Source organism: Pongo pygmaeus, chromosome 17 (genome assembly GCF_028885625.2).
Source record: "Pongo pygmaeus isolate AG05252 chromosome 17, NHGRI_mPonPyg2-v2.0_pri, whole genome shotgun sequence".
NCBI classification, from domain to species: Eukaryota; Metazoa; Chordata; class Mammalia; order Primates; family Hominidae; genus Pongo; species Pongo pygmaeus.
In genome coordinates, this window is record NC_072390.2 from 46,556,548 (window position 1) to 46,568,808 (window position 12,261).

The following is a 12,261-nucleotide window of genomic DNA, read 5'->3' on the forward strand; positions in this document are numbered from 1 at the left end:
GGGCTCAAGTGACCCTCCCACCTCAGCCTCCCAAAGTGCCGAGATTATAGGCATGAGCTACCAGGTCCAGCCTTCAATAAATATTTTTTGATTCAGTCTATTAGCAAAATTTGTCAATTAATAATCCCCCATGAAAGGATGATATGGTGAAACTGGCATATTGTGCTGGTGATAGCAGTATAACTTACACATTTCAAAGCAAGTTGATAGTAATATCTTACCTCTTGGCCCAGTAATTCTACATCTGGAATTATTTCCTGGCACTCTAATCCAAAATGGAATCTATATGCAGGATGAAATTTATTGCAACACCATTCATAATGACAAAAAAAGGAGTGGGACGTAATAAAGTCTAATAACAGTTAAATAGTGGCACTTTTTGATTGTCACTGTCATTAGATAGGTGAATATCCTTCCTGTAGGATATAGCTTAAAAATAATAATAATAATAATAAAGATCGGTGAATACATGATTCATAGCTGGGCATGGTGGCATGTGCCTGTAGTAGTCCCAGCTACTTGGGAGGCTGAGGCATGAGGACTGTATAAGCCCAGGAGTTCAACGCTGCAATGAGCTATGATCATGCCATTGCACTCCAGCCTGGGCAACAGAGTGAGACCAAATCTCTAAAAAAACAGAAAAGAAAAAAAATACATCATTCAGTTTACTGTCAAGTCAGCTTGGGAATAAATGTGTATCTTTAAATTACTATATTTAAACTTTGCTTTAGTTAGTTTTAATTTAATTCTCATAGAGCAATCCTTTTCACTATTCCTAAGGTTTTAGGAAATATTTTATTGTTGCCCTAGTCCTTCCATCCCCAACACATGATGTTGTTTTATGCCTCTGTGATTTTGCACTTTTTCCTCAGCCTGAAATAAACTTCATTATTTTTCTGAAAAGACTTCCTTGACCCACCCAAGTAGAGTCAGTCACACCATCCTTCATATCACCAGTATCCCTTGACCATACATCTATTTCTATGGTTATCACATTATATTTCTTTGTTTATATATCTGAGATCCATGAGATGGGGAGTTCCTTGAGGGCAAAGGTTGGGATTTATCTTTGTAATCACAGGGCTTTACTAGAAATTCAATTCATGTGTCAATCTGTTCAGGCTACAATAAAAAAATACCATAGACTGGGTGACTTCAGTAACAGATTTTTGGACAGCCGACTTCTCACTGCGTCCTTACGTGGTGGGGAGGGAGAGAAAGAGAGAGAGAAGATCTCTGGAGTCTCTTATAAGGGGATTAATCTCCTCTGAGGGGTCCACTCTCCTGACCTCATCGAATCCTAATTACCATCCAAATGCCCCATCTCCAAATACTATCAAATGGTGAGTTAGAGCTTCAACATATGAATTTTGGAAGACACAAACATTCAGTCCATAACAACATGTTCATTGACTGGATGAATGAATGGCTAAAAAAATGGATGAGAATATTCATGTTAGCTTTTCAGTGTATTTTCTTAGCAATAAAGCCTACATGGGGAGCAAAATTATAATGAAGAAAGCAGCCCTATGCCTAAATTTGTGCATTATTGTTTCTGGAACTTAGCACAGTGTCATGCGTCTCTGTAGGCACTCCATAAACATCTGATAAAGAAATTAGTGAATAAATTGTAGTTTGATATGCTTACACAAGATGTTCTTAATGAATAATGTCTTCAAGCCAGATGCATTCCTTCTCTTTAGAGAGATGCCCATCAAGTGAACCAAACTACCAGACAACTTCTCTCCTGGACAGAGTTCTAAAGTGAAGATTTATTCCAGTAATATAGCTCTTACAGGAGAAGCAGTATTATTTTGTGTTCATTTTAAAGCTATAGTGCTAATTCTGAAGGACAACTGTATATATTATAGTTGCTGAGTTTAATTGGCTCTAGATGTTACAGTGTAGTAATCTGCTACAGAGTCAACCTAGGTAACAAAATAAAATGGACTAACCTAGGTAATCAGGTAAAATGAAGAAAAACGTCTAGCTCTTATATCCACTATGTTTTTGTTTTCGTTTTTGTTTTGTTTTGTTTTGAGATGGCGTCCTGCTCTGTCGTCCAGGCTGGAGTGCAGTGGTGCAATCTCGGCTCACTCAACCTCCGCCTCCTGGGATCAAGGGATTCTCCTGCCTCTGACTCCCCGGTAGCTGGGATTACAGGCATGCACCACCATGTCCAGCTAATTTTTGTATTTTTAGTAGAGACAGGGTTTCACCATGTTGGCCAGGCTGGTCTCAAACTCCTGACCTCAGGTGACCTGCCCACCTCGGCCCCTCAAAATGCTAGGATTATAAGCGTGAGCCACGTACCTAACCCCAGTACCTTAGAATGTGACTCTTTTTGGAGGTATGGCTTTTAAAAAGTAATTAAGTTAAAATGGGGGTGATACTAACTATAACTGGTAACTCAATAAATATCTAACAGATGGTACAATCACTGCAAATGGCCTATCCACTATGTTTTGATATACCTCTAAGGTTATTTTACTTTGTGCCTTTGAAACACTCTTACTAATGTATGCAAGAAGGTCAAAGTCTTATAACAAAATCATACTGTCCTTTGACAGTATTTCAAGGATGTTTCCTCCAGAAATTTTGGCCTTGAGGCATGCTGGTTTTAAAACTACCTTAAAGAGAGAAACAGTAACTTTCTAATTTAAAAAACTTAATAAAGTGATCAAACTCTTAGAATGGTAGTTGAAAGTAGAAAAGGGGAGTTGTTCATGGGTATGGAGTTTCAGTTCTGCAAGATAAAAAGTTTTAGAGATCTGTTGCATAACAAGGTGACTATAGAGAACACTACTGTCTTATACACTTAAAAAAGGTCATGAAACCACGTCTCTACTAAAAGTACAAAAAATTAGCTGGGCGTGGTGGCGGACGCCTGTAGTCTCAGCTACTCGGGAGAATGGCATGAACCCGGGAGGCGGAGCTTGCAGTGAGCCAAGATGGTGCCACTGCACTCCAGCCTGGGGGACTGTGCGAGACTTCATCTCAAAAAGGAAAAAAAAAAAAGGGTCAGAATGGGCCGGGCGCGGTGGCTCACGCCTGTAATCTGAGGACTTTGGGAGGCTGAGGCAGGCAGATCACGAGGTCAGGAGTTTGAGACTAGCCTGACCAACATGGTGAAACCCCGTCTCTGCTAAAAATACAATCATTAACCGGGTGTGGTGGTGCAGGCCTGTAAGCCTGTAATCCCAGCTACTCAGGAGGCTGAGGCAGGAGAATCGCTTGCACCCGGGAGGCAGAGGTTGCAGTGAGCCAAGATCTCGCCACTGGACTCCATCCTAGGCGACAGAGTGAGACTCTGTCTGAAAAAAAAAAAGGTCAGAATGGTAAATTTCATGTTTTTTGTTTTTTAAACACAAAGAAAAAAACAACAAACACAAAATTTTAAGCAAATACCATGGTGTATATATAGTTCTATGACACCCAGTTTAGGAAATTATAATTGTCAGTGAAATTTAGGAAAGAAGAAATGTCATCTTACTGGCAAGGCTCTTGGGGTTTCAAAAATAAAGTATTTAAATATAGAGACAACAACTTTACTCTCTGTTGCTATTTTTTTCACCCACTGGTCTCTCTCCAGACTTTGGATGAAGCTTAAAGCACAGAACATTGTTTGCTTGTTTCCCCCACCATTTGCAGTGATTGTACCATCTGTTAGATATTTATTGAGTTACCAGTTATAGTTAGTATCACCCCCATTTTAACTTAATTACTTTTTAAAAGCCATACCTCCAAAAAGAGTCACATTCTAAGGTACTGGGGTTAGAACTTAAACATAGGAATTGGGGAGAGAAAAGGATACAATTCAGCCTATAAAATCTATTATAATTTAAAATTTTTAATATTAAACTTTCTCTGTTCAAATTATTGTGTGGTTTCTCTCTCATGATTAGACCCAGACTGATAAATCAGATTGTGTTGATTTTTCCTGAGACTTTCAATAAGGTACAACCAGAAATTTACATTCTTCCACGGAGATTTTTCTGGATGTGAGTAGAAAAAAGGAAGTTGGGAATTGAGAATGTGGAGGTCCAAATGAAGAAAGTAATCAATTGATGGACTGAGGTACAGAAGTCAAGTTCTTTGATTCACTTCCTTTTCCGTATGTAAGTTTGAAATGCTGAGTGGGAAAGTTTGAGATCCTGGCAACTGGAGTGGGAAGGAATGAATGGAATGGAGGGTTTGGGGAATCTTGGCTCCCTGAGCTACATTAGAGAACCTCACACTGGCTTCCCTCCTGGCAAATCAAATAGGAAATCAAAACCTCACACTGGCTTCTCTCCTGGCAAATCAAATAAGATGTCACTACCTGTACAAACTACATTGGACTGGTATATACCTATATACACACACAGACACACACACACACACACACACACACATGCACACACATCATATATATTATATTTGTATTTATATTATATGTCTGTTTAAATATAGGTAGAGAGTTTATTTGGGCCAAGTTTGAGATCTGCAACCTGGGAGCATAGATTCAGGATGCTGTGAATTCAGATCACCAGGCAATATTTTAGGGAATAGAGAAGACTTCTCTGCCAGCCCAGGTAGTCTTCTTCACGCTGTCCTGATATAAAGTTTGTCAAACAGAGTGTACTGGGATATACATCGCCCCCAGAGTTGCTGCTAAGGAGAGGAAACTCTATGTGTGTAGGCCAGCCTTGGCTCTTCAATTTAGCAGCCCTGCTGACCTGACATTTTTGGTGTTTGCTTTTAGGAATTTCCCCTAAAATGAAACTGATGGACAGGTGACTAAGTTTTTATTAGAATTATAACACTGGAAAAACACAATTCTTGTAACAGGACTGTGATTCATTGAAACCAATGTCCCAGTTCCTTGGAGACCCTAAGGTCCTCAGGGCATTTGAGGACTCCAATACCTTTAACAAAAAGTGAATTGTGAGATATACCCATCCTCTCTCCCCAAACAGAGTATTCTCCTCTAATGTCCTTTCAGATGCTCCCTTGACAATAGAAATGATCCCAGAAGGCAATATCAGAGAAACTAGATTTGTTGGCAATAGAGCTCTCACTGTTGCAAAGTCAACCAAATGATGCCCATGAGATGCTGTGGTTCTCTGCTTTGCTTTATTAATTCTGTCCAGCAACAGATGGTACATGTCCTGTGGTTTCTTCCCCTTTTTCCATGTTCTAAATGGAAGTTTTCATTGTAGTTGTATTTGCTCTCCATTGTGGTACATAACAGGTGGTTGATAGGAATTACATTTCTTATTTGGTCTAAGGTTGCAGTATCATGAGATCTCAAAATTGGACCAGATTAAGACCCAAGTAAAGGGAGAGGTAAATTATTTGGCGATACTGAACTGGAAAAATAGTGGTCTCATGACATTGTGACATTGCTGCTAGAAGGGACTTTGGATTACCTCCTTTCGAGAAAATAATAAACGCCTATGTATTAAGGGGTAAGGCTGGAATTATTGAACTTCATGTATAGAAAGAAGGGCTTATATGTGGGCTGGAGGGTTCTTCTGTTTCCCTAAAATGTAGGCTTTGTTTGATTTTTACTGGTGTCAGGCTTTTGCCTCCAGTGTGATACTGGAACTAATCTTGTTATAGTTGCCTCTGTCCTGGCGAGGAAGCCAGAGCAGAACAATGCCCAGAGGATGTTAATAAATGTGGAGTAGGTCAGACACGGTGGCTCATGCCTGTAATCCCAGCACTTTGGGAGGCCTAGGTAGGCAGATTGCTTGAGCTCAGGAGTTTGAAACCAGCCTGGGTAACATGGCGAAACCCCATCTCTACAAAAATTGGCTGAGTGTGGTGGTGTGAGCCTATAGTTCTCACTACTCAGGAGTCAGAGGCAGGAGGATTGACTGAGCCTGGGAGTTTGAAGCTGCAGTGAGCTATGATTGTGCCACTGTACTACATCCCAGGCAACAGAGCGAGACCCTGTCTCGAAAAAAAAAATGTGGAGTAAAGGAAAAACAAAAAGGGAAAAAAGAGGAAGGAGGGAGGGGGAAAAGGTAAGAAAAAGAAAGGGAGAAAGGGAGAGAAGAGCGAGACAGAAATGGAGAAAGATCTTTTAGCTTCAAATTTAAATGTTTCTCTCAAAGATTAAAAAACAACTGACCAGGCGTGGTGGCTCATGCCTGTAATCCCAGCACTTTGGGAGGCCGAGGCAGGTGGATCACCTGAGGTCAGGAGTTCGAGACCAGCCTAGCTGACTTGCTGAAACCCCATCTCTACAAAAATACAAAAATTACCCAGGCTTGCTGGCGCATGCCTGTAATCGCAGCTACTTGGGAGGCTGAGGCAGGAGAATTGCTTGAACCCAGGAGACGGGGGTTGCAGTGAGCCGAGATAGTGGCACTGCATTCCTGCCTGTGGGATAGAGCAAGACTCTGTCTCCAAACAAACAAACAAACAAACAAAAAAACAAAAAAAACAACAGTGTCAAAGAAAAGTTGAAATGTGAGTTGATTTGTTGAAATCTATTCATCATTACTGGTCTAATCTAGGGCTCTGCCTCCTAGGACAGCATAGTTTATTCAGTGAAGCGACTTTAGCTGCATTCCGAATATCTGTTTCATTGTTGGTTTGCTCTCTTTCTACTGACTGATTTGTGCGTTTGGGCAAGGGAGAAGGTGGCTGCCCCACAGCTCCTGTGTTAACATGCCTTCCAAATTAAGGGATTTAATAGAGACTGACTAGAATATCAGAATCTCAGTTCCACAGTCCTGGGAGAGAGAGTGTGGCTATCACAGGCTGGGATTATATTCACCTCTATTCTAATCAACTGTAACATAGAGGCCAGATTCCACAGGATAAACAGGGTCACTGGGGCTACTCATACGAACATTGTTAAAAATGGAAGCTGTATCATAATACATAAAATATGGATGATATGAAATTAAATGTCATGAAAACTCCTGTTCATAACAACATTTATGAAGAAGTTGAAATGTAACTGTCTCAAACTGGGGTGAATTCAAAAAGGATAAATTCCTTCATTTTCTATAGTTAATTTAATCTCACTTTTGAACTTCTATTTCAGCTACTTTGCAGAGGTGTGAGGAGAGAATTTAAGCTTACAATGAAAAGTAACCCAGTTCCTTGTCTTTGGGAAGGAAGAACCACTTTGCGGCATTTCTTTCTCACTTGTCTTTCCTCTCCTTCTGAACTGTTGATTCAGCTAGGAAACTGGGACAGGGGCCAATCAGGAAAGCAGAGCTTGCCAGGGTGGTTCAGTAGAGGATGATTAATATGGGAAACTAATTACAAAGACATTAAAAGAGCAGAAAGGCCAAGTGTGACAGTGAAGCAAATACACAAGGCATTGAGAAAAGGAAGGGCCTGCCCAGCAGGAAGCAGGACCAAAGGAAGTGCAGCCTCACAGAAGCCAAAACCGCAGAAGAAACGAAACCACTGCCAGAAGCAAAGAGAGAGAGAGAGAGAGAGAGCGAGAGTGTGAGCGAGCTGGGCGAGGTGGCTCACACCTGTAATCCCAGCACTTTTGGAGGCCGAGGCGGGAGGATCACCTGAGGTCTGGAGTTTGAGCCCAGCCTGACCAACATGGTGAAACCCCATTTCTACTAAAAATACAAAAAATTAGCCGGGTGTGGTGGCGGGCGCCTGTAATCTCAGCTACTTGGGAGGCTGAGGCAGGAGAATCGCTTGAACCTGGGGGTGGAGGTTGCAGTGAGCCGAGACTGCACCATTGTACTCCAGGTTGGGCAACAAGAGTGAAACTCCTTCTCAAAAAAAAAAAAAGAGAGAGACAGAGAGAGAAATAACTTGGTTTCGTCCTTCCTTCCTTCCTGATCTCTCATTGGTGCCTCGTATTGGCTGAATATAGCCAGAAGTCAGCTGGCAAGGGAAACTGGGAAACAGTTTATAAGAGTCAGCTCCAACAACAAGAGCAGAACAACAAGAGCAGAACAGGGAAAGAGATGCGGAAAGGCAAATGCCTAGGTCAGATACTTCCAGCTACAAATAACCAAAGAACCCACTGAGAATGGCTCAAACTAGAAGGTGTTTAATTAATCCTGATTAACAGATAGGAGGCAGGGCAGTTTCAGGGTTGACTAGAGTAATTGAATAACTCAAATATTAATACATCAAGAACCTATATATTCTTTCCATCTTTCAGCTTTGCCACCTTCAGCACATTGGCTTATCTTTTCACGGCTGGCTCTTTGCACGGTTTCATCCTGCTTGCAGTTCCACGTAGCACATATAGACACAGAAACATCTAGATGGGGGAGTAGATTTGTCTTTTTTTTATTTTTATTTTTTATTTTAAAGAGACAAGCTCTTGCTATGTTGCCTAGGTAGGACTCCTGGGCTCAAGCAATCCTCCTGCCTCAGCCTCTTGAATAGCTGGGACTATAGGTGCATACCACTGCACCTAGATATTTGTGTTTTTTTGGGTTTTTTTTTTTGAGACAGGTTCTCTATTGCTCAGGCTGGAGTGCAGTGGAGTGATCATAGCTCACTGCAGCCTTGACCTCCCTGGCTCAACCAGTCCTCCTAACTCAGTCTCCTGAGTAGCTGGGATTACACGTGTGAGCCACCACACCATGCTAATTTCTAATTTTTTTTTTTTTTTTGAGATGGAGTTTTGCTCTTGTTGCCCAGGCTGGAGTGCAATGGCATGATCTCGGCTCATCGCAAGCTCTGCCTCCCAGGTTCAAGCGATTTTCCTGCCTCAGCCTCCTAAGTAGCTGGATTACAGGCTCCCGCCACCGCACCCAGCTAATTTTGTATTTTTAGTAGAGGCAGGGTTTCTCCGTGTTGGTCAGGCTGGTCTCAAACTCCCGACCTCAGGTGATCTGCCTGCCTCGGCCTCCCAAAGTGGTGGGATTACAGGTATGAGCCACCATGCCTGGCCTCTAAAATTTTTTTGTAGAGACAGGGTCCCACTATGTTGTCCAGGCTGGTCTCAAATTCCTGACCTTAAGCTATCCTCGTACCTCAGCCTCTCGAAGTGCTGGAATTACAGTAATGAGCCACCATGCCTGGCCTTGTCTTTGATCATCAAAGTACTTGCCGATGCCCCTCATAATAATTCCCTTCACAGCCTTTTGGTCATAATTGAGTCACATACATGCTCACGCTTAAACCACTGGTAAGAGGAAAGGGCCAATCCAGGGAAGGTATGGAAGCTCTGCACCTCTTCCCCCATATCTTACCCTATGCATCTCATCATTTGTATCTTTTGCAATATCCTTTATAATACACCAGTAATCGTGTTTCTCTGAGCTCTGTGTGCTGCTTCAGCTTCAAGTTGCGGTTCCCAGAGCTCACTCTTCGGGTTTCATTAATTTGCTGGAGCAATATCCTTTATAATACACCAGTAATTGTGTTTCTCTGAGTTCTGTGCACTGCTCCAGCAAATTAATGAAACCCAAAGAGTGGGCTGTGGGAACCACAACTTGAAGCTGGTTGGTCAGAAGTTCTGGAGGCCCGGACTTGTAAGTGGTGTCTGGGGGTATGGAAGCCAGTCTTGGGAACTGAGCCCCCAACCTGTGGGATCTGACACTGTCTCTGGGTAGGTATGAACTGAATTAGAGGACACCTAGCTGCTGTCTGCTGCTCGGTGTGAGGGGAAAACCCTCTACATATTTGTTCACAGAAGTCTTCTTCTGTGTTGATTGTTGTGGTGCTGTGAGAATAAAGGTAAAATATGATTAGAGCTTTCCCTGCACAATTGGTTATTGTGGAGGTAAAAGAATTCCATCATGGATGTTGACATGCTAGGTTGACTTCTGATTAACCCCAGTTCCAGGAATGCCCCTAAGAGTTCTTCTTTATGATTCCTTGTGTAAAAAGAGCATGGTCTTAATCATAAATCCTGCCCTTAAGCAAATTATAGGCTGTAATGCACACAGTATTCTTGTCTTTCCCTCAGGGGTGAACTTTAATTTTCCTGCACATTATGTATACCCTTTCCTTATGGTCTGCAGGATAACAGTATGAAGATCCACCTGTCTTGCTGCTGCCCGAGATCACACTTCCATCCATAAGTTCCCCAGTAAATCACCTGCTACCAGCAAACTGGATTTGTTTGCTTCTTCTTTGGATTTTTGGCTTCTTCTGCATTTGAGAGTCACTTTGCATATATAGCCCTTTCATGGAACAGTTATGTATGTACATAGTCAAGAGTAATATTAAAAATATTTAGCAACTGGAACCAAATTGGCACTGGTCATTCAGGACAAACTACTGACCAATCAGGATGGACAAGGCTGAAAAAGACTAGGAAAATGGTACTGGTACAAACCAGCTGTCAACACTGCACATGGTACTAATTTACAAAGATACCAAAGGGTAGAGAGTGAAACATGAGCCTCTCTCCCGTTCCATCCTTCAGCTTCCCAGTTCACTTCTTCAAAGGCGATCACTTTTACCAGCAAAACAGGATTTTGAGGGTTTGTAATAAGATAAAGCCAGGCCTTGTCAAGAAATCATTACTCTAAATTATTTTATTTTTCTCTTTTGCATATCAAGATCCATTAAACTTGACTGGAGAGTTTTATTTATTTATTTTGATTTTTTATTTTTTGAGACAGAGTCCTGCTCTGTCACCCAAGCTGGAGTGCAGTGGTGCCATCTCAGCTCACTGCAACTTCTGCCTCCTAGGTTCAAGCCACCCTCCTGCCTCAGCCTCTGGAGTAGCTGGGACTATAGGCATTCACACCATGCCCGGTTAATTTTTGTATTTTAGTAGAGACAGGTTTCGCCATGTTGTCCAGACTGGTCACGAACTCCTGACCTCAAGTGATCCACCCACCTCGGCCTCCCAGAGTGTTGAGATTAGAGGCGTGATCCACCATGCCTGGCCTTGACTGGAGAGTTTTAGAGCAACCAATCAGCAAGAAGTGGCAAGGGGAAAAGTCCATTCCTTCTAATCCAAGAGACTGTAGGAGAAGAAACAAAGTAGGGGCTTCATGCTGGGGGGGAAAGGTGGGTTAGATGGGTTGGAGTGCGTGCCCTGGAAGCACATGGCCTTACAGGCTGTTCAGAACCAGAGGGAGAACCACAAAGGATGTCATAGACAGTAGTTGTGTTGAGAGCCAGAGAGCCTGCTAAGGAGCCTGCCATGTTGAGGGTTAAGGAATTGGAAGATGATCGTGGCAGAAATCAGAAGGTTTTACAGTGTTGGTGAAGCTAGGACATATCTCAGGGCCTTGGCCCACCTGAGAGACAGGTCCGAGCAATCTTCACCAGCAAGTTTCACCAAGAGAACACCCAGGACACATTGCATCTCAAGGAGGAGCGAAAATTAGTCTTGCTAAAGAAAATCCGGCAAAAATGCAAAAGAGAACTTGCGGATTTCGGGACCCAGATTCCCCTATAGTGCCTTGAGTTTATGTCAGCTACCCATCATCCTCCCTTCCCTCCTCCCAAATGCCATTTTGAGAGAAGCCCACTGAGAGGGGACTGGTTTAACCTAAACTGAAAAGAACTGTTTAAATTATTGCAGCACAGTTTACCAAATCGGTTTAACATCTAGGGTTTTCCCTCCTACTGTCCAAAGGCTCAGGACATTTTATTTACACAGCTGAATGCATTTTGAGTAAATCTATGACATTCTTATAAAAATATCAAGTAGCTTTTCACCTGAAATGTTGCCAAGACGGAAGATTGTGTCATTGGTAATTGCAACTTATTTTTTTAAGCTTAACTTTCCAAGGGTATCTATATTTTTCTTATATCCAAGTTTTTGCTGGATTTCCATATTGCCAGCTATATGCTTACGTGTATACCGAATGACTTATTAGAATATATGAGGGAGTGATACAAATATGTTTGGATTAGATATAAGTAAAGCTGCTGTTGCAGAGAAAGAATGAAGCAAATAAAATTAGGGTCACAAAATTAATGTTATGGTTAGATATTCCCAATGAATAATGGGAAACACTATTATACAGAAAATACATCTTACTTCCTAAATGGTCAGAATGAATGAAATGAGTGGAATTATCAAAAAAGTAAAATGTAGGCCAAGCACAGTGGCTCATGCCTGTAATTCCAGCACTTTGGGAGGCCAAGGTGGGCGGATTGCTGGAGGCCAGGAGTTCGAGACTAGCCTGGCCAACATGGCAAAACCCTGTCTCTACTAAAAATGCAAAAATTAGTTTGGCATGGTAGCGCATGCCTGTAATCTCAGCTACTTGGGAGGCTGAGGCAGGAGGGTTGCTTCAACCTAGAAGGCGCAGGTTGCAGTGAGCTGAGATCATTCCACTGCACCCCAGCCTGGGTGACAGAGTG